Raw genomic sequence first — 23,546 nt, 5'->3', positions numbered from 1 at the left:
GTTGGATTTCAGAGGGATTTAAGCATGGAAAGGAAGCTCTATTACCAAAAAAATGTCCACCAGGGAGCAGAGGCAAAATGTCACGCAAGGTCACCATAGCCAAAAGCTTAAAAGTCGACTAGTTTTTTCATCATTGTGCCTTAAATACTAGAGCATTTGCCTTCAGATTTGAACTGTAGAGAGCTCTTGGTGTCACCTAGACTTGCCTAAGAGGAATTAGAGAGATTTGTCTCCAGCAGCTCGCAATTGGCAAAATGGTGTGGAATGTCAGAGTGGTGGCATGGGCAACAGACGCAACTACCCTCTAATTGCTTGAAGCTATAGATTTGCCCTATCACAAGGTATCTCTAGCTCAAAGCATTTTGGGAATGGTCCCCTACAAAGGGAGAACAAGCACTTGGAAATTATGCTCAAAAGAGGGAAAAAATGGAGAAGAGAGTGTAAGAAAGAAGATGATGATGTGGCTCAAGGAGGGAAGTATGGCTCTGATACCACATGTTGGAGAAGCATGGTGACAAGATAGAGGAAACAAGAGGAACAATGAAGCTTGTATTTTCATTGAGAGAGTGTCATTATATAGACACTAGGTACATCCATAGATTACATCATATGTGAGCTCAATAGTGAGCATCTACATCTACAATCATCTCCATAATCTCTCAATCACACACTACACTCCTAGATTCACTCATTCACACCTACTAATAACTAACACATCATCAGTCACACCTAACTCATGCACACCTACACACACACACACATGTGCGTTCACACACTCAATCACATGATTACTCACAACCATAGACCTTGGTATGATCCATTACATCAATTTGTCCATCAAGAACATACTATCCAATGCCCATTAATACATGACAATACTCAAACTATTGACTAGATAGACTCTTCATCAATGTATATGTAGGGTTATCATATGTACGAACCTTGACAAGCTCTATGCGCTTGTCCGGCCTTTCCCGGCCATGCATCACGTTCTCTAGTCCATTATTGAAGGTTTTTCATACTACCCTCTAGTTTGCACCAGCCTCGTCTGCCATGAAGCCTTTACAGTCTATAGTGGGGTGCCCACACTTCTCCATGACATCATTTAGCTTCAACCAGAATAGGATCTAAGCCTCAGTGTGCTCCTGTTTCATCTCACACATGGCAACAGTCATCAACTCTACATCATACAACTAAAGTTAGGCATAAGCATCATCCTTTTGGTGCTAGAGGGAATGTTGGAAATTCCTCCTAAGGATAATTATTTGCAAAACACATTATTCCTAGCCTTCCATAAAGGAGATTAAAAAAAAATTAAAGCCTTTCCATGTAGGAGGCAATAGAAAGTAAAAAAAGAAAACAATGGCCTAGCCTTCCATAGAGGAGGCACAATTAGTTTTGCAAGAAGGAGTCACTAGAAGGGACAATTGTATTTGAACAAAATCATCTAGCCTTCCATAGATGAGGCATGAAAAGATCAATCCAAGAGTGCACCTGCCCATGCTCCACCCATAATAGATCTCACCTAAAGCCCAGCCAATTTGAGGCAGAGGACCATGCGAGTTGGACCCATCTTGCGAGTGTGAGGGAAGGAAGCCATTGCACAAGCTACACCCACAATAGATCTCACAGCTAGCCAAGGAATCCTGAGCTCGAGGCCGAGTTCAAGCCATGTTGAACAACCATTAGGAGGCCATGACATGGTATGGATTGATGATGACAATGATAGAGTAGCCTCGCAATGGAGGGTCCTCAAGCATTCATTAGCATGCTGTTGTACATCAGGTCTTCTGGGGGACGGCATCAACTGCTTCATCAACTGCTTCATCAACTGTTGCACAATTCAACCACAGTGGAGAAGTTGATGGAAGTTCCGACAATGTACAATGAGAACATTGCGTTCGAATTGCCGCCCATGCTACATGGAGCAAGTGAAATGGGCAGCATGGAGCAAAAGTATGATAGCTATTGCTAGACAAAACCAATGTCGACAACAATGACATTTCCTGGTGGTGGCAAAGTTCATTGTAGTAGGTGTGTGGGGGAACTAGCGTGTACAAACCCCCTTTGCTACAGCAAGTCAATTGACGGATTGTCAAACCACACTACATGGATAGGTCGGTCGATAGCAAACCTATTGCTGAGAATTGAGTTAAAGAACGTTGACTATGTCTCTTTGATTGCATGTTATAATTGTGTCTTGTATGGTGTAGGAAAAATGAACAACAACATTCTGCCTATTGGAATCTCTGCTACTATTGGCTTGGGAACCTTGGCCTATTGTTTGGAGCTTCAGATGATCCGGGATGGCTCTGGGCAGAACGGAGACTGTAGGTCAATTGCTCTGGGCCGAACGAAGACCGTAGGTCAGTTGCTCTATTTTGTGCCATGGTTCTATCATGTGGTTGGTGGCCTATTTCGAGACCAACCCCCAGTTGACCGTTTTGGACAGATTGGGTCGGTCACCCAATCGGGTCTAACTAACTACTAGTGGTGGCTATATAAGAGCAAGCCCATGAAGCCCATTTCATCACTGGCTACAGCAACCCTGATTCCTTAGCATCTAACCTCTGTCCTCTACTGTTTCTAGAACGCCATCAAATCTTCTCTCATAGGAGCGCACGGTTGGGAGGCAACACCATCTATTGTATCAGTTTTACAGTAATCAAATTTTTGATTCTCCATACTATTTGTTTTCTCTCTTGCATATGAGATCCTGTTATCTGTTAAGCACAAACATTGTATTGTTTCTTACAGATGCATAGGTCCATATTTAATGATTTTGAGACATTATTGTATTTTATGTGGATTTTCTATTCTAAGTACAAGTTTTCATGCCTGTTTTTTGAAAAACCATTGTCGAATTTTTTTAAAAAAAAGATGGTTTTTATGTCTTTTGTCGAAAGACATTGTGCAAAATGGTCATCTTTTTAAAAAATCTGTAAAATTCACATGAAAAGAACTCTAGAGTTCTCATTTTGAGGTTATAGTTCTCGAATTAGATGTTACACTGTTAACTATTCAAGGTTGAGTCCACCTGTGTCCAACACTTGGATTGTGGGATATGCCTTTGACGCACCTTGGGATTGTTCCTACCATATTAAAACTGCTCTCTCTCTCTCTCTCTCTCTCTCTCTTTCTCAGGCCCTCCCAACTCTGTGTGTGTGTGTGTGTGTGTGAAACTCTCTCTCTCTCTCTCTCTCTCTCTCTCTCTCTCTCTCTCTCTCTCTCTCTCTATGACATCTCTCTCAACTATTCAAGGTTGAGCCCACCTGGGTTCAACACTTGGATCATGGGGTTGAGGCATCTTGGGATTGTTCCTACCACATTTAAACTACCCTCTCTCTCTCTGGTCTTTAGCAATTGTAAACTCAAAAGCCTTGCATTCTATTTTTTGCTGATGGGTTTTGCAATAATTGGCCAATTAACAATGATGGTTTAGGCTTTGTGCTCCAATTTTGTGTAACAAGAAGAAACCATTAAGAACAACAATACTTCTATGAAAGAAGAACAACAATACTTCTATGAAAGAAGAGCAAGAAATGCATTCAAGTCCATGCTATTACACATGTTTTTTGGTGAATCTAACCCAACATTACAAAGGACACAATATTCCAAATTTCTCCATGATATTGGTGTATGATACATAATTGCACTTGGAATTATGTTCTAAGGAAAAAAAAAAATTAATAGTTTCGCTACATATTTGGGGTTCTGGAGAATGTTCTCCTGTTGCCAGAAATGACTTGCAAATTGTGATCTAAAAGCATGGGTTGGTGTATGAACATGTTCACGTTAGTATCCATCCCAACACACTGAGGTACACAAAATACAAATGTTTGCATGCAAGGAATGCCTTCCCCTCCATCACTCGATCCATGAAATCTCGACAACTACATGTTGGGTTCTTGGCAATGTCGACATTATAACTTCCCCCCATCACTATAGAGTTTTCAAGATAGATGCTTCTAGAGCAAGGGCAGAATTGATCCTTGTAGTTGTAGCTTCCGAGTCTCCCGATCGATATCTTGGTGCAGATGCATCTGAATGACACTCTATCAGTGCCTTGTGTAGAACAAATCCTCCTGTCTCTAGTGAGTTTATCTCATTCTTAGTGAGATTTGTTCCACGAGCTATTGGCCATACTTGTGGAACTCTGGCTTGGGAATTTTTGATCGAGGAGCATATATTCCAGGTATGGCCCATGTGGTCATTGTAGAACCACATGTATCGCCTTCGTGAGCCCACTTGATTGCTTGGTTTCCATTGTGAGGTGGACCACTCAATCATCCCCCAAAAGGATGGAGTTGGCACTCCTACTGCTGTGTTCTTGATATTTTTCTTGCACTTCCCTCTCGTGCCCCTAGCCATCCTTGACATTGCACTCTACTATGCGGTGGAATCCTTCTAATTGCCCATATAGTATTGTGAGCTTTAGTCTCCACCACCTTCTTTAGAGATGTATCGACCATCATGGGCTCCACTTCCACTTGTTCCACTGTGCTTTCATAGTTGAGTTTCTTGCTCCTTTCTTGCGAGGCTGGTCTGTTGCCACAAATTTTGGCTTGTGAATGGCATTTTCCTCCTCTTTCATCACCTTATTGATGCTTTTACGCTTATGGGCCATTGTTATGTTGTCACCCCTAAATTCAAGCTCTTGATGCATAGGAGTGCCACTTATGACACCCTCCACTATCCTCGATGTTGCTGCAGGGGTTGGGGCTTTCCCTTAGTTAGCTCACCTCGTAAGGTTCTTTGCACTAGGGCCGGCACCATGGTACTTCCCTCCAATGAATGTGTGTCTCTTGGTGCTTTGCAAGAACGCATTGGCCAAGTCACTGACACACACATCATATAGATTCAATGTCCCCTTGAGTCCTTTGACAACCAACCAACTTGCATGTATAGGCTGAACAAGATTTGTCATGTGGGCACGTACAATATGTCCTCTGTGTCCTATTAAGAGTGAAGTATAGTGAGTGGTTCGTTTGCAGAATTTGGTGGGAAAATAAACTTTGTATTTATGAATGGATACTCACACCAACAAAGTGCTTCTACCAATGATGATATCAAACATGCCACTGAGAGTGCTCTCAACGGAAGCAAGAACGGAAGAGGGAGAGAGAGAAACAGAGAGTTACACAACTTTTGGTGGGTGTAGAACACCCTAATCTTCTTTTTCATTCATTTATATATGCATTTGAGTATTGTACATAACCGGGGTAAAGGCACAGTGACCTTTAACCCCCACAACGTCCCACTTAAAGGACGGATGCGTCAATTTTATGAGCAAAAACCTATGAGCAGGTTTATCCGAGCGTGTTTTTCAAGAGATTTTTAAAAATGTTTTTCTTTAGGAAACATGGTTTTTACACTTTTATTTTCACTAGAACTAGATCCCTTTATCATGAAAATATACAGAGTAGTCACTCATTCATTTTTACACAACATAATTTTCTTATTTAGAGACATCCCTTTGTACTCCTGTTATTACCTTAAAAAAGTGTTGATTCCTTTAAGAAACATTCCTCATAATCACTCTCAATGTAATAATACTATGCATATATAATTACTTATTAACACATTTATATCATATGGCAATATCTTTTTAGTGTTTTTATAGCATATTTATGGACATATTTCTAAAGAAGTTTAAATTACTATAAATAAGTATTAACTTGGGCTTATATATCACTCTCACAAAATACATGTAATATTTAATACTATATATGGAAGATTTTCCAAAATATAACTTCATAGATGTGCTCAAATGGGGTGTTCCGATCAATTTGAGTGGTTGAATGACTATATTTGGACATTGGATATGAAAGTTATGTCACTTTTAAAAGTGCTGTTCAAGGTAGTTTCGCCAGTGAAACTACCTTGGGAGACTTGCTTCAAAGGGGTTTCGCTGGCGAAACTACCTGGATGGCTTGCTTCAATGAGTTTTCTTTGAAGAAACTCTTTCATGAAGATAGGTTGAGAGAGGGTTTTCAATGTCACCCCCTATTAAGTAAAAGTTGTAAGAAGGATCATAAGGGAATTTTCATAGAGAAGTCTACTCTACATGTGGGTTTCTTCAAAAGCCATCCCATTATGCTTTCACCATTCCTACAGATTCACCTAAATATTTTTGTATAATATAGGCATTGCTATAATACTTTGCATATTTCTAAGTGAAACTATGTTTTCTTTTGATCGATTTTTGCCATATTTATGCATAGTTGGAAGCTTTTTTTTTCCTTCGCTCGGACGCTCGGAAGATTTCGCTCAGAAAATGCTCGTCCCCTTAAAGGACAATGTGCCTTTAAGGGAGAACAACTAGTGAGCATACTATCCAATGCCCATCAATACATGATAATACTCAAACCGATGACTAGGTAGACTATTCATCAGCATATCTGCAGGGTTATCATTTGTATGAACCTTGACAAGCTCTATGCACTTGTCCTCAAGTACCTCCCTGATGAAATAGTACCTGACCTCAATGTGTTTGGTCTTTGCATGAAAGAGCAAATTCCATGCTAGCTGAATAGCACTCATGGAATCACTATGCAATGTCGGTACACCTGTATGAATCCCCAAATCTCCCACTAGCCGATCAAGCCATATAGCCTCCTTGCAACCCTCTGTGGCTGCAACATACTCAACCTCTGTGGTAGACAAAGCAACATACTTTTGTGCATGAGACATCCACGACACTGTACCACTTGCAAAGGTGAACACACAACCAGAAGTGGATCTCCTACTATCCACATGCCCTACATAGTCTGAATCTGTGTACCCAAGTACACGCATGTCTCCTCTACCAAAGAAGATGCACATCTCCCTGGTACCCTTCATGTACCTCATAATGCACTTAACTGCCTCCCAATGCCTCTTTCCTGGATTAGCCATATATTGGCTAACAACTCCCACTGCAAATGCAATGTTTGGTCTAGTAGCTATCATAGCATACATAAGACTCCCAACTGCTGATGCATAAGGAACCTTGGCCATCATGGCCCTCTCCTCATCTGATTTGGGACTATGTGTATGACTCAATTTCACATATGGAGGCAATGGAGTACTCACTGCCTTCCCCCCCTCCATATTGAAATGCTGCAATACTTTTGTAACATACTCCTTCTGTGAAAGTCAAAGGAGTTTCCTACTCCGATCACGCGTGATGTGCATACCAAGAATATGACCTGCAAGTCCCAAATCCTTCATATCAAAGGCCTCATGCAACTTGGCCTTTAATGCATCTAGCTCATAAGTATTCTTGCTAGCCAATAGCATATCATCCACATATAATGCCAGGATTATCAGGCTATTATTCTTAGCCCTTTTAGTGTAGAGGCAGTGATCAATTTCACTCCTTCTAATACCCTGGGACCGAATGAAAGCATCAAACTTCTGATACCATTCTCTAGGCGCTTGCTTATGACCATAGAGACTCTTCTTTAGCTTATAAACTAAATGCTCTTTGCCCTTTTCTTCAAAGCCTTCTGGCTGCACCATGTAAATTTCCTCATGCAAATGCCCATACAAGAGAGCTATCTTGACATCCATCTACATAAGCTCCATATCCTCTGATGCCACTAGTCCAAGCATGCATCTAAGTGTGGTCATCTTCACAACCGGAGAGAATATCTCATCAAAGTCCACACCCTTCTCTTGCTTAAACCCTTTAGCAACCAAACAGGCCTTGTACCTAGGCACATCATCACCTATGACCTTCATCTTGTAGACCCATTTACATGGCAATGCTTTCTTACCATGTGGCAAAGAAACCAAGTCCCAAGTCTTATTCTTCATAAGTGAACTCATCTCTGATTGCATAGCATACTCCCACTTGTGTTGATCCTCGCGCATCATAGCCTCTCTGTAGCAAGAAGGCTCCTCGCAATCAGTAAGCATCACATAGTCTACCCCTGGAACAAACCTATCAGGTGGTCTAGACACTCTAGATGATCTTCTCAAGGGCATTTCAGCTTGCTGTCCCACCTATATATCAGCCACATTTGGCTCATCATTTCCAACAATAGATGATCCATCATCTACCCTTGATTGTATACCTATGGGAGTACTTGGTGGTACCATTTCTTGCACATTTGCTGCATGGACAACTTGTTGTCTATCAACATATGCAGGTGGATTCACATCCTGGAAAGTGATTCTCCTCATTTCCACATCCCTCATGGGTGCCTTATGCATCTTCTTCTCATTGAAGACTACATCATGGCTACATATGATCTTCTTTGCTTCTGGATCCCAGAGACGATAACCCATCTCTCCACTTTCACCATAACCTAGAAAGATGCATTTCCTAGACTTAGGATCTAGCTTCTTTCGAAGCTCTTTTGGCACATGTGCATATGCCTCACACCCAAATATATGCAAATGAGAGCAAGAGGGCTTCTCGCCACTCCATGCCTCTTCAGAAATACCACCATTTAAACTCTTACTAGGTGATCTATTGATCACATGCACTGTAGTCTTCATTGCCTCAGCCCAAAAACCACCAGAAAGACTTGCATTGGAAAGCATGCATTGCAACCTTTCTTGAAAGGTACGATTCATCTTTTCTGCAACTGGATTTTGCTCTAGAGTATGAGGGGATGTGAGCTCCCTCTTAATCCCACGTGTATCACAGAAATGCTGAAAGTCATGAGAGAGATACTCTCCACCATTGTCAGTCCGTAGGCATTTAAGCATTTTACCTGGTTGATTCTCAACCAAGGCCAACCATTTTTGAAATACCTAGAAGACATCACTCTTCTGACCTATAGCATAAGACCACACTTTCCTAGTAGCATCATCAATGAATGTCACATAGTATTTAGCCCTGCCTAATGACCGTGTAGGCATGGGACCACATACGTCTGAATGCACCAAATCAAGCTTTTCAAACTCTTTCTTTCCCCTTCTTTTATGGGCTGATTTAATCTGCTTCCCATAGAGAGAGTGCTCACAAAATTCAAAATCAGAGAAACTCAAACGCGGTACATAACCCAAACGACATAAGAGTTTCATTCCATTCTAGCTCATGTGCCCCAACCTACAATGCCACAAAGAAGTGCTTGGCTGCTCGGTTATTACAACAACATGATCAAATACCTCGATACATGTAAGGGATACAAAATCCCACACTTGGCACCCCTAGCCAAAAGCATAGAGCCCTTCTTAATTTTCCAACTCTAAAAGCCAAAAGTGGTGTGAAAACCAGCATCATCTAGCTGACCCACTGAAATAAGACTCTTGGTCGACTTAGGCACATGTATCACATGTTTCAAAATAAATGCAGACCCATTTGCAAAAGAAAACTTTATGTCACCTACTCCCACTATGTCACATGCATAGTCATTTCCAAGATGCACACAACCTGTCTTTCCATTGTCATAAGTGGAGAACCATTCCCTATGGGGAGTAACATGGAATGAAGCACCAAATCCAATCTTGGGAATATGCATCATCTGAAGTGGTAAGAAACTCTGTAGATAAAGTAGACATGTCATTGTCACGATCATGTGTGACTGCATTGATCTCCTGGATCTTCACTTTTCCTTTGTCCTCCCTTGGACTCTCTTCCTTTTGATTTGCACCCCAATTTGCATTCTTTTTCTTATCCTTTTGCTCTCTTTTTAGCTTGCAGCAATCCTTTTTCATATGGCCCTCCTTGCCACAGTGGTAACACTCAATGTTCAATGCCCTAGATTTGCTACGAGACTTCCCTCTTTCTTGGGACTTCCCCCTGAACTGTGATCTACCCCTTTGTACATTTAAGGATGCATCCTACTTGTTGCCATCCATAGACTTTTGTCTAATCTCCTTGGCCAACAAGCTACCCACAACATCATCAAATTTCACTACTCCACTAGGTGCAGAGTTACTGACAGCTGTACGGAAGGTATCCCATGAGGATGGCAATGAACATAAGAGAAATATTGCCTTAGTCTCTGCATCAAAATTCATCTTCTGAGCCTGAAGCTGGCTGAAAATAAAATTGAATTCATTTAAGTGAGAAGCAATGGAGACCCTTCCTTCATCTGCAACTCAAACAACCTCTTCATGAGGTAAACTTTATTAGAGGCAGTTTCCTTCTCATAAGTGGCACACAGTTTCTTTCACAAATCTTCCGTAGTTTGCTCATTTACTACTGTGAAATAAATTGACTCTGCAAGATGAAGTCTAATAGTAGACTTTGCTAATGCATCCAACTCATTCCAATCATCCTTAGACATATTTGTAAGCTTAGCTTCAATCCCTGCCAAGGGTTTAATCTCCTTCTTTTGAATAAGGACATCCCTTACATGGATTATTTTTTCAAGTTAGTTTCGTTGATTAGCTAAACTTTTATGTTCGCGTCGAAAGTTTGTATGCCCTAATAAAAAATAAATGTTTGAAACATTTGCCAAAATTTGAAACTTTAATGCAAAAAAATTTAAAGTTTCGCCAGGATTTACATTTTTTCCTTCAAAATTCCAAAGAATTTATATAAAAAAGTACCACATTCTACTAATATTGCAAAACTAAAAAATGATCTTGAAAACTTTCACCGAGCTTTTATATTAATATATAAGCATAGCTTTGATAAAACCATCCTTGATCCCTTATCTATTCTTTCCAGAAAGAAAAGTTTGTCCCATCAAACTTTTTAATGTTGAAAAACTCCTTTTCAGACATGGAAGAGGATGCCATGATGCAAATAAAGGAAAATCCCAAATGCTAGTGCCTGTAAGAGAGAATCACACCAAATACCAGGTGCACCCAAATGTGTATGCCACAATAGAGTGAAATGTCACCAAAACTCAAAGCTCAAAGCATCAAAAGATCCAGCTGACTCATGTGCATGTACTATGCATCCATATGAGAAAATCTGGCCCAAAAGAAAATGCCAAAGAAAATGCCAACTGCAATGGCAATCCAAAATGCCAATAAGTGCCAAATGGCTCAAGCATAAACACTGTCCATGGGCATATACATCAATAATATCTCATCCAAGAGAGCATAACACTATCAGTGCATCACCTACATGTGAAGATAGTGGGAGAGAGGGAAGGAGTCTCACTTGCGGCTTTCTCACAAATGGGGGAATACACACAAAGGTGGAGGCTGAAAACAGTTTTCCTCTTCTTAGTTGTGAAAGCCAAAAGAACTCTAGTACAAAGAAATAGAAGAACCCTATATGTGGGTCTCAAACCAAACTCAACTAACTAAGGTGGCATACTAACTGAGCCACGAACTAGTGTAGATAAGGATAGCTGTCATCCAGCTATTATTCGTGGGCGGTGTACCAACCGCATCTCCAGCTAACAAGTCGGTGACATAAATACACAATGGTCACCCTGGCATATCGCGAGTGGAGCTCGATATCTCAACACTGCAATGTGTCAAAGCTATCCCTCAGCATAAAATAGCATCCATGTGCAAAGCATCCATAAAAATTGCATCCCACAAGGCAATCTGGGACTATCAGTGCATCCAATAAGGATCGCAATGCATCCAAATGGCCTATAAATCATCCATTGCAATGCAATGCACCACACAAATGAGTGCACATGGCTCAAACTGCAACCAGAGTGATCTGCATAAGGTATGCTCAAGAAATCATGGTCCCATGGAAAAGACCGCTACTGAAAATTAAACCAGAGATGCCTTAAAACATGGGTGCCATTGCATAATCAGACTCAGCAAGAAAATCTACAAATATCTCTCTTCTATTGGAACTCCAAAATCCCAACCAATGAGTGAGAAATGGGAGTCAACACTTATCCATTGCCATGTGGCATAAATCTAAGGTTTCAAAACCTTAGAATGAAAAATGCATAACAGAGAGACGAAATCGAATACATAGAGATCTATAACTCTAAAAATACTCCACCGAATCGTGCGAGAACTGATAGGTAGGGGTTTTTGGGCATCCGAAATGCAATGGGACAGACAGTTTTGGAAACCGTGGTCTCAATCACTTGGTCCAACACGGACTGAAAAATGTTTTTGGAAATAGATCTATTTGTAAACTCCACTGGAGTGCAAATGATGAGCAACATAGAAGTTTTAGGACCTCCTGAGTCCACTGGAACTGACAGATCTACAAATGGTTGCTTCAAACTTGAGTTCCAACACCCAAGCAGAAAAACACAAAAACTGACATAGTGAGTCAGAAATCCAATGAAATGATCCCAGATTCAAGAATGAAGGTTTTCCAAGCTCTTGAAGTGAAGTGGACGAGCCTCTTCCCTGGTCAAGCAGTTGATGATCAAAGCAGGTGCTTTATCTTCAAGATGTTGACAATAGGGCTTGCTTCGGAGGTAGATCTAGTGAACCGAATGCGCCGCACTAGTGGTGGAGATCTACGAAATAGCTGAATATGTTTTTCCCATGTACGACATGTATGCAAGTGGACAAAATGATGGCTACTCATGTATATGATCCGATGTAAAGAAAATGCTATGGAAGGTTTGCACATACTTTGCCTAAATATTTCATAATACCCACTAAGCTATGACAATTTAAAGTGCAGATGTATGTCTAGATGGGCCTCTTACCTTTTACTTGGAAAGCTTACCTTTTGTATGCCTCTCCCATGAAATGCTAGGTCATTGTCTTTTGTTACAAATTTCCTTTTTAATGCCGTTATCTACCTCCTACATGGAAGGCTAGGAAATTAAGTTTCATAATTATTGTCCTTCCTATTGCCTCCTATATGGCAGGCCAGCAACTTTTGTCTTCAACATTTCATGATGTCCCCCTAGCACTTATACTATGTAATGTCCAATTATGAATCTAGATGGGTCTCTTTATCCTAGGTAAAGTAATAACAAGCTGGGGTGTGCAAGCATTACCTATCTACCCATTGAAAATTTTGTTATTCTAACAACTGGTTTTCTCTGGATGGTGGTTAGGTAAGTGGACCCCGACCGTGCAATATTGGACACTTGAAAGATTCAACCTTGACTTTTTGATGTACTTGCACGATTTATGTACTATTGAAATATAATACAATGATTACTTGTTATAATCTTCTTTTAAGAGCTTCGAGTGCAATGTTCTTGGGGCATTTTTCTCTACAGACACACACACACACACACGCTAACTGTGTTAACCTCTACCCAGGTTAACCACTTGCCTCTTCGACTCTAATTTTTTGCCATGGTTGTGCAGGACTGCTGGAACAAGGTCCTCTCACAATATGGCTTTTGAAACAACATTTTCCCTCCGCCTGATCAAGGAATCCAAACAGTTTTTGCCTATTTTGCAGATAATGGTTTTCTCACCAAGATTTTCAAATTTGAAGAAGCAGCAAAGAACAACAACACTCCCTCGACACTATGTATTGCATTCATCAACGACTGGCTTCCATTACTTTTGATGTGCCGCAAGGATCCTCATGTTGCATTGGCATCTTTGGACAACCTACTGTGACAACTCAATGACATTAACTTGTTTGATGATCAAGATATTGAATCTTATCACAAATCTCTCCCGCCATCATCAACAAGCTTCTTCTTGTCAACAACCTCTCTGTGATTCCTCTACCTGAGCAAATTGCTTGTGTTCCCCACAACCCTCTAGTGGATGTTGATGGCCTTGATGCAGCTGACAAAGAAGCCCTTGCTAATCTCACCCAAGCATTTATTGCCACTGATTCCTACCCTAGTAATAGTCTCTCAGATTTCTCCTCTTTCATTCCTCTTCTTCCTCCTTGGCAACTCGAGCTTGATTCTATTGGTTCCTACCAATAGCTATGGGGCTTTGAAGCTCTCGATCACCGTGCCCCTTTTACCGTGGAATCCCCTACCACTCTCTGTAGCCTATCTTTTGAAGCAGTACACCAATGTAAAATTGCGGTTTGGTAGGGTAAGCAGTTTCTCTTTACTGATCTCAACTGCACCCTCTCCCTTTTGTCCTTAAACTCCTTTGATCAAACCAAATGTGCTAGCCACAATGTGTTCTTTTTCACCAAGGCCATTCTTATCGAGAAATTAGGTAAAAAATATCTCAAAACCTTATGGAATATTCATTTTCCTTACATCAAGTGCCGTTGCTCCACTAGAGAAGGTTTTGGCTGTTCCTCTTCCATTATGTGGCTCAATCAAGATACATAATCTCCAAACCTCTTTAAGCTAGAATCCCCCAAAGCCCAATGCTATGCCTTTATTGCTTGGATTGCTTCTCTCCCCCTTGAAGCACAAACAAGCCTTATTGCCTATTTTTTATTTCATGAACAATTGCTTGTGGTAGCTTGTAACCTTGCCCATGTAGCTCCCAACTCTCCTCTTCTACCCAAAGTAAATCATACCCCTGTGGCCTTAGTTATCGAAAGTATCTTAAAACCACCCCTTCCTACTGATTCTACCAAAAACTCTTTTAAAAAAGCCAAACACCTATCCTCTCATGGTTCCACCTTCTTTGGATCAGCAAAATGTCCCATACATGGGTCCCAACAGTACAATGACATCAATGACACCACCAAATAGATTACCTTTGGATTATGTACGTGCACACAACCTATCTACAGAGGTCAATGGTCTACACTCTCTATGTACTGACAGGCATACTGCTAAGAGATTTTTTCATGTTGTTTTTTGTTCAAAAGATTTTGAATTCATTAAGCATAAAAATATCTTTTATGAGCTCATATGCTATTTTGAACCCAACAAATTGAAGTTGTTTAATGATTTTGGATTTGCTTGGTCTTATACCTCTAACATCGCCAAATGGTTATACCACTCCTTTGACACTTTTTCCACTTCATGTGAGGTGGCTGACTCTTACACTTGCTTGAAATACAAACGCTTTGCTCCCTTTCTAAAGATGGAATTTCTTAACGAACTACATGTCCTTTCCATGGACATTGACATTTGTCACCACCCTGGAGGCAATGGAGTACTCACTACCTTCCCCCCCTCCATATTGAAACGCTGCAATACTTTTGTAACATACTCTTTTTGTGAAAGCCAAACGAGTTTCCTACTTTGATCACGCGTGATGCGCATACCAAGAATATGACCTGCAAGTCCCAAATCCTTCATATCAAAGGCCTCATGCAACTTGGCCTTTAATGCATCTAGCTTATAAGTATTCTTGCTAGCCAATAGCATATCATCCACATATAGTGCCAGGATTATCAGGCTATTATCCTTAGCCCTTTTAGTGTAGAGGCAGTGATTAATTTCACTCCTTCTAAAACCCTGGGACCGAATGAAAGCATCAAACTTCTAATACCATTCTCTAGGTGCTTGCTTAAGACCATAGAGACTCTTCTTCAGCTTGCAAACTAAATGCTCTTTGCCCTTTTCTTCAAAGCCTTCTGGCTGCACCATGTAAATTTCCTCATGCAAATCCCCATGCAAGAAAGCTGTCTTGACATCCATCTGCATAAGCTCCATATCCTCTGCTGCCACTAGTCCAAGCATGCATCTAAGTGTGGTCATCTTCACAACTGGAGAGAATATCTCATCAAAGTCCACACCCTTCTCTTGCTTGAATCCTTTAGCAACCAAACGGGCCTTGTACCTAGGCACATCATCACCTGTGACCTTCATTTTGTAGACCCATTTACATGGCAATGCTTTCTTTCCATGTGGCAAAGAAACCAAGTCCCAAGTCTTATTCTTCATAAGTGAACTTTGATTGCATAGCATACTCCCACTTGCATTGATCCTCACGCATCATAGCCTCTTTGTAGCAAGAAGGCTTCCCGCAATCAGTAAGCATCACATAGTCTACCCCTGGAACAAACCTATCAGGTGGTCTAGACACTCTAGATGATCTACTCAAGGGCATTTCAGCTTGTTGTCCCACTTGCATATCAGCCACATTGGGCTCATCATTTCCACTAATAGATGATCCATCATCTACCCTTGATTGTATACCTGTGGGAGTACTTGGTTGTACCATTTCTTGCACATTTGGTGCATGGATAGCTTGCTGTCTATCAACATATGCAGGTGGATTCACATCCTGGAAAGTGATTCTCCTCATTTCCACATCCCTCATGGGTGCCTTATGCATCTTCTTCTCATTGAAGACCACATCATGGCTGCATATGATCTTCTTTGCTTCTGGATCCCAGAGACGATAGCCCATCTCTCCACTTTCGCCATAACCCAAAAAGATGCATTTCCTAGACTTAGGATCTAGCTTCTTTCGAAGCTCTTTTGGCACATGTGCATATGCCTCACACCCAAATATACGCAAATGAGAGTAAGAGGGCTTCTTGCCACTCCATGCCTCTTCAGGAATACCACCATCCAAACTCTTACTAGGTGATCTATTGATCACATGCACTGCAGTCTTCATTGCTTCAGTCCAAAAACCACTAGAAAGACTTGCATTGGAAAGCATGCATTGCAACCTTTCTTGAATGGTACAGTTCATCTTTTCTGCAACTGGATTTTGCTCTGGAGTACGAGGGGATGTGAGCTCCCTCTTAATCCCACGTGTATCACAGAAATGCTGAAAGTCATGAGAGAGATACTCTCCACCATTGTCAGTCCATAGGCATTTAAGCATTCTACCTGACTGATTCTCAACCAAGGCCAGCCATTTTTGAAATACCTGGAACACATCACTCTTCCGAGCTATAGTATAAGCCCACACTTTCCTAGTTGCATCATCAATGAATGTCACATAGTATTCAGCCCCGCCTAATGACTGTGTAGGCATGGGACCACATACGTCTGAATGCACCAAATCAAGCATTTCAAACTCTTTCTTTTCCCTTCTTTTATGGGCTGATTTAGTCTGCTTCCCATAGAGACAATGCTCACAAAATTCAAAATCAGAGAAACTCAAATGCAGTACATAACCCAAACGGCATAAGAGTTTCATTCCATTCTGGCTCATGTGCCCCAACCTGCAATGCCACAAAGAAGTGCTTGGCTGCTCGGTTATTGCAACAACATGATCAAATACCCCTGATACATGTAAGGGATACAAAGTCCCACACTTGGCACCCCTGGCCAAAAGCATAGAGCCCTTTCAAATTTTCCAACTCTGAAAGTGAAAAGTGGTGTGAAAACCAGCATCATCTAGCTGACCCACTGAAATAAGACTCTTGGTCAGCTTAGGCACATGTCTCACATGTTTCAAAACAAATGCAGACCCATTTGCAAAAGAAAACTTTATGTCACCTGCTCCCACTATGTCACATGCATAGTCATTTCCAAGATGCACACAACCTGTCTTTCCACTATCATAAGTGGAGAACCATTCCCTATGGGGAGTAACATGGAATGAAGCACCAGAATCCAAAATCCAATCCTGGGAATATGCATCATCTGAAGTGGCAAGCAACTCTGCAGATAAACTAGACATGAAGAGAATGTCATTGTCACTATCATGTGTGACTGCATTGATCTCCTCGATCTTCACTTTTTCTTTGTCCTCCCTTGGACTCTCTTCCTTTTGATTTGCACCCCAATTTGCATTCTTTTTCTTATCCCTTTGCTCTCTTTTTAGCTTGTAGCAATCCTTTTTCATATGGCCCTTCTTGCCACAGTGGTAACACTCAATGTTCCGTGCCTTGGATTTGCTACGTGACTTCCCTCTTTCTTGGGACTTCCCCCTGAACTGTGATCTGCCCCTTTGCACATTTAAGGCTGCATCCTGCTTGTTGCCATCCATAGACTTCCGTCTAATCTCCTCGGCCAACAAGCTACCCAGAACATCATCAAATTTCAGTACTCCACCAGGTGCAGAGTTACTAACAGCTGTACGGAAGGTATCCCATGAGGATGGCAATGAACATAAGAGATATATTGCCTTAGTCTCCGCATCAAAATTCATCTTCTGAGCCTGAAGCTGGCTGAAAATAATATTGAATTCATTCAAGTGAGAAGCAATGGAGACCCCTTCCTTCATCTGCAGCTCAAACAACCTCTTCATGAGGTAAACTTTATTAGAGGTAGTTTCCTTCTCATAAGTGGCACACAGTTTCTTCCACAAATCTTCCGTAGTCTGCTCATTTACTACTGTGAAATAAACTGACTCTGCAAGATGAAGTCTAATAGTAGACTTTGCTAATGCATCCAACTCATTCCAATCATCCGCAGACATATTTGCAGGCTTAGCTTCAATCCCTGCCAAGGGTTTAATCTGCTTCTTTTGAATAAGCACATCCCTTATTTATTCTTTCCACAAAGAAAAGTTTGTCCCATCAAACTTTTTAATGCTGAAAAACTCCTTTTCAGACATGGAAGAGGATGCCATGATGCAAATGAAACAAAATCCCAAATGCTAGTGCCTGCAAGAGAGAATCACACCAAATACTAGGTGCACCCAAATGTGTATGCCATAATAGAGTGAAATATCACCAAAATTCAAAGCTCAAAGCATTAAAAGATGCATCTGACTCATGTGCATATATTATGCATCCATATGAGCAAATCTGGCCCAAAATAAAATGCCAATAAGTGCCAAATGACTCAAGCATAAACATCGTCCACTGGCATATGCATCAATAATATCTCATCGAAGAGAGCATAGCACTATCAGTGCATCACCTGCAATGTGTCAAAGCTGTCCCTCAGCTTAAAATAGCATCCATGTGCAAAGCGTCCATAAAAATAGCATCCCACAAGGCAATTTGGGCCTATCAGCGCATCTAATAAGGATCGCAATGCATCCAAATGGCCTATAAATCATCCACTGCAACCCAATGCACACCACAAATGAGCGCACACTGCTCAAACTGCAACCAGAGTGATCTGCATAAGGTATGCTCAAGAAATCATAGTCTCACGGTAATGAGCGCTACTGAAAATAGAACCTGAGATGCCTCAAAACATGGGCGCCATTGCATAATCAGAATCAGCAAAAAAATCTGCAAATATCTCTCTTTTGCCAGAACTCCAAAATCCCAACCGATGAGTGAGAAATGGGAGTGAACACTTATCCACTGCCATGTGGCATAAATCTAAGGTTTCAAAACCTTAGAATGAAAAATGCATAACAGAGAGACGAAATCGAATACACAGAGATCTATAACTCTGAAAATCCTCCACCGAATCGCGCAAGAACTGACAGGTAGGGGTTTTTGGGCGTCCGGTACGCAATGGGACAGACAGTTTTGAAAACCGTGGTCTCAATCACTGGGTCCAACACACGGACTGAAAAACGTTTTTGGAAACAGAGCTATCTGTAAACTCCACTGGAGTGTGAATGATGAGCAACATAGAAGTTTAGGACCTCCTGAGTCCACCAGAACTGACAGATCTGCAAATGGTTGCTCCAAACTTGAGTTCCAACACCCGGGCAAAAAACGCAGAAACTAACACAGTGAGTCAGAAATCCAATGAAATGATCCCAGATTCAAGAATAAAGGTGTTTCCAAGCTCCTGAAGTGAAGTGGACACCAAAAGCAAGCAATAGTTGCCTCTACAAGTCAATATGGAGTCTCTGTCATCGAACGGAACAGGGAAAAGCTCAAAAAACGACTTTTTCTTTGAAAGCTCTTAACAGGATCTCAAAACCACTTCGCAAAGCCAAAGTGACTTTTCCAAAGGTTTCTCCCAGGTCTCTGCATACTCGGATGTAAGTAAAGTCACCCACAAAGTTTCCCACAAAGCTTCTCCTTCCTCCCACAGAGCTGCTGAGCTTCTAAGCATTCACGCACGCTCAGCTAGATCACCCGGGCTCTGATACCAGTTGAGAGTGCTCTCAACGGAAGCAAGAACGGAAGAAGGAGAGAGAGAGAGAGAGGGAGACAGAGAGCTACACAAGTTTTGGTGGGTGCAGAACCACCCTAATCTTCTTTTTTATTCATTTATATATGTGTTTGAGTATTGTACATAACTGGGGTGAAGGCACAGTGACCTTTAACCCCCACAGTTGGAACTATACATAGTCGATGGATGTTTTGAAGTATTGAAGGGGTATGCAATGCAAAAAGCTAGACCAAAGGGCAACATGGCAGAAGGATGACTAGTACACGAGTTGATGTTTTATACTTTTGAGTTTCTTAGTCAAATCAATCCATTGATGCCATCACTATGCGACCAAAGTGATGGTCCACGGGTCATAGGAGAAGTTGTTCAAGGAAAGGGGAAGAGGAAGAAAATGAGTTCTTCCTTACAATTGAAAGTGAGTACTTTCTGTCTTTACAATTGTGAAGGCATGGAAAAGTGGATGAACCAATATGAAGAAGAAAAAACAAAACATGAAGAGGAAAGAAGAGCATGGTGAAGGGCCAATAGGGGAAAGCCTTATCCTCTAGACCTATCACAACTTCCTAATAAATGCACCACGGAGTGGCTGGAAGGTGCACTAAAAATTGCAAGACAAAGGTGAAATAGTGTGATGAGAAGGGAGGAATAATTTGCTATGGGTTGCGATCCATACTGTCATTCTTTCAATGCAATGTGGGCATATGGTTGTCATTTTCACGTGGAGAGAATTGATGTAAAACGCAACACATTTGATTGAGGAGTCATGGCCAACTTCTCACAAGATAGCAGAGCCAGTGCTAGAGATACAAATGTCATTCAAGGAGAGATGGATTATGTCTGAACCATAAAAAACTTATAGAAGTGGATTATAGACACTTCAAGGTATTCTTGTTTGATGTGAAATGGTTCAAAGTCACTTGTAGAGGTGCGCAAGCTCTAGTTAGAAAGGACGCAAGTGGTTTTTTCTATAGTTGACTCGACAAAATTTTGGAATGACTTGTTAGCTACTTTCATTTTACCTATACATTGTCAGTAGGTAAGAATCTTCATTTTACTTGTATTTATCTCAATTAAATGACTCTTATATGGAGTTCTCATGCACTGTTTTATTATTGTGCTTTATCCTTTCATGTGGTTTTCCAACCTGATAGAGTGGAACGGCATTGGTAATATGTAATTCAAGTCGCACTTTGAAAGTGACATGTCTTTGAGGGGCTAGAGGTGGAGCATGAAATGGAAGGCATGCAACCAATGAATGTATTGCAAGAAGCTAGTACTTCTAATATACATCATGCAGGAGTCATCGCTTTTGAAGATAGTTTGAGTTCTTCAGAGGGCTTTTCGGATACTGATTTAGGAGATCTCTACTTACATGCACAAGATCTCTGAGACTTAGCAAAAGATGATCAAGGGAACGTGTATCAAACCAATGATGATGAATCATATGATTCTGTTGAATTAACAAAGAAAATATGTAAAACACTTTTTGAAAGTTTGGTGAACTTCTAGTCATCTAAGCATGATAAACTGCACAAAGGTAGCACGAGAGTAAGGAAGCATGAGAGTAAGGCTAAAGGGGAACACATTAGGAAAGAGAGAGAGAAAAGACAATAATCACTTCAACACAATGTGAGAATCACCATGCTCTAGTAGCTACTGCACACCAAGCAAAGATAGAGATGCTATGACTGAAGCAAACAAAGAGTCTCGGTAAAGTTAAAATGTTATCAAGCATGCGCTGAGCTGCTTGTGTCCAATAAAGAAAAGTAAGAATCAAGCATGAAACAAATGAAACCATAATACAAGCAAGTTGTGGCGACTTTAAAGGCTTCCTAGCACACAAAAGGATGCATGAAAAGGCCTAAAAGTGTGTTTTATTCAAATCGATGCTCTGCCTTAGCGAATTGACACAAAGCCCAAAAGAGTAGTTTTGACATGTAGTAGGATGTAGTAGCAAGCCAACAGTTATATGGATTAGTCATAGGGAGAGATGAGAAAGGAGGTTGAGAGAGGATAATCAAAACAAGACCTGAGCAAGCTCGATAGCCAAGTGGTTAGGAGGCGAGTACACATCGGTAACACAAGAGTTCCTGGACACAAGGTGATGAGTCTACAGCCAAGAGACAAGTTGCTAAGGAAATCACACATGCAGTCATGGGGCAGTGGCAGAGGTGAGGACTGTGTGGCCAAGATGATGTTAAAGATCAATGAGATAGCAGTGAGTTGAGGGAGAGACATAAATAGAGAGCAACCCATAATACTCTCATTGAATTACACTATTCCATATCACTTGTGTATTTTGGGCATGATTCCACATTATCTTCTAGAAAGATACTCGTAGTTTAGAGGAAAATTTTCAAACACAAGTTTCATCTATGGTACAAGTTTATGTACAACACCATGCATGAAAGAAGTCTATATCCTGCCACTAAATGATAGTCTTTGGATAACAATCTTATTGAAGGGGTTTAATGATAGGACCCCATAAATTACAAATAAATAACCCCAAACTCCATTTCTCTAAATTTTGTGTGTGTGTGTGTGTGTGTGTGTGGTCCCATGATTGTTGTCTTCTTTTTTGGTCTACCCTTAGGGTAGCCTTAGTAACGATGAGATTTTGGCAAAGCAAAAATTAGGCATTTCTTGAATTTTTGGAAGTGAATTTTTCCTATTGGCTCTTCTTCATTGGACTTAAATGCAGACTTTAAAGTGGTTAACTTTCTCTCTCTCTCTCTCTCTCTCTCTCTCTCTCTCTCTCTCTCTCTCTCTCTCTCTCTCTCTCTCTCTTTCTCTCTCTCTTCCCTTCGTTATCTCCTCAAGTCTTCTTACACACGATCTCCACCTTTTCTCCCATACCCCCCCTTCTCTCTCTCTCTCTTTCTCTCTCTCTCTCTCCCCCCCCCCTTTATCTCCTCTTCCTTCACACCATTTTCAATGGATTCCTTTTTGTTTACTTTTTTTATCTTGGGCAGGCCTTATGAATGATTGAATATCATTCACCTTGTTTCTCCTTCTTCTCTTCTACAGAGCAAGTGGTGCAATAGTAGCAGCAGCAAGAGGGGGAGGAATAAGACCACCATCACCATAGCCTCACAGGTTGTTGCTTTGTACAAGGACCTGCCACACAAGAAGCAGCAAGCATTTCCTTTTTGGAGAGAGTCAGACTGGAATAGGAAAGCTGGAAGATGAGAAGGATGAAATAGGCTGCCAGCCCCTTGAGGGACCCATATTATGTTCTAACAACTACGGCCTCTTTGGTAGTGCGGCAACCATGAATCTTTGCTCACAGTGCTATCAAGATGTTGTACTAAAGTAGGCCAAGGCTGCAAAGGCTACAGTTGCCATTTCTACAGTTCATTCTGAAGTGTCTGTGCAGGGATAGAAAGGCAACTGCAACCAGAGGTTGCTACTCGTGATACAAGGACGTCTAGTCAGTCCATGGCAACCGAAGGTTCCAGTGCAACATTATCATCATAGCAAGCTCCTAAACAGCCAAATAGATGCTTCTCATTAACAGTGCCAGTGTGGTAACCAGTTCTTCTCTCTTCATTAGTATCATGACAAACATAATTGCTCTTTTGATTACAGAGCTGTTGCATGGGACGCCATAGCAAAGACCAACCCAATTGTCAAAGCAAACAAAACCGATAAAATATAAGCCTCAAGACTAAATAGAATCTATTCTCCTAATATTTTACCTGATAGGTGTGTCCTACGTGTGTCCCAGGGTAGAACACAGCTTTATATGCTAGTCAATATTGCATGGCATGTGCTTTTCAACATAAGTCTTTAATTATATGTATATATACAAGGTTTGTTAGATATCAATGCTCCACTCTCATGTAACTACGCGGGAACCAGCTAACTCTACTTTTAAGCCCCCAAAAG

At 41.1% G+C, this 23,546-nt stretch overlaps 1 pseudogene; it reads left to right on the top strand.

The window, feature by feature from the left end:
* The first annotated feature begins 1,741 nt into the window (after nucleotides 1–1,741).
* LOC147900227 (zinc finger A20 and AN1 domain-containing stress-associated protein 8-like) lies at nucleotides 1,742–23,316 on the top strand (annotated as a pseudogene).
* The last annotated feature ends 230 nt before the right edge of the window (nucleotides 23,317–23,546 follow it).

This window comes from Dipteris shenzhenensis, chromosome 7, assembly GCF_047967505.1.
Source record: "Dipteris shenzhenensis isolate YYH24624 ecotype China chromosome 7, Dip_SZ_1.0, whole genome shotgun sequence".
NCBI classification, from domain to species: Eukaryota; Viridiplantae; Streptophyta; class Polypodiopsida; order Gleicheniales; family Dipteridaceae; genus Dipteris; species Dipteris shenzhenensis.
The sequence above is the reverse complement of the archived record's forward strand: the minus strand, read 5'-3'. Positions and strand labels throughout refer to the sequence as shown.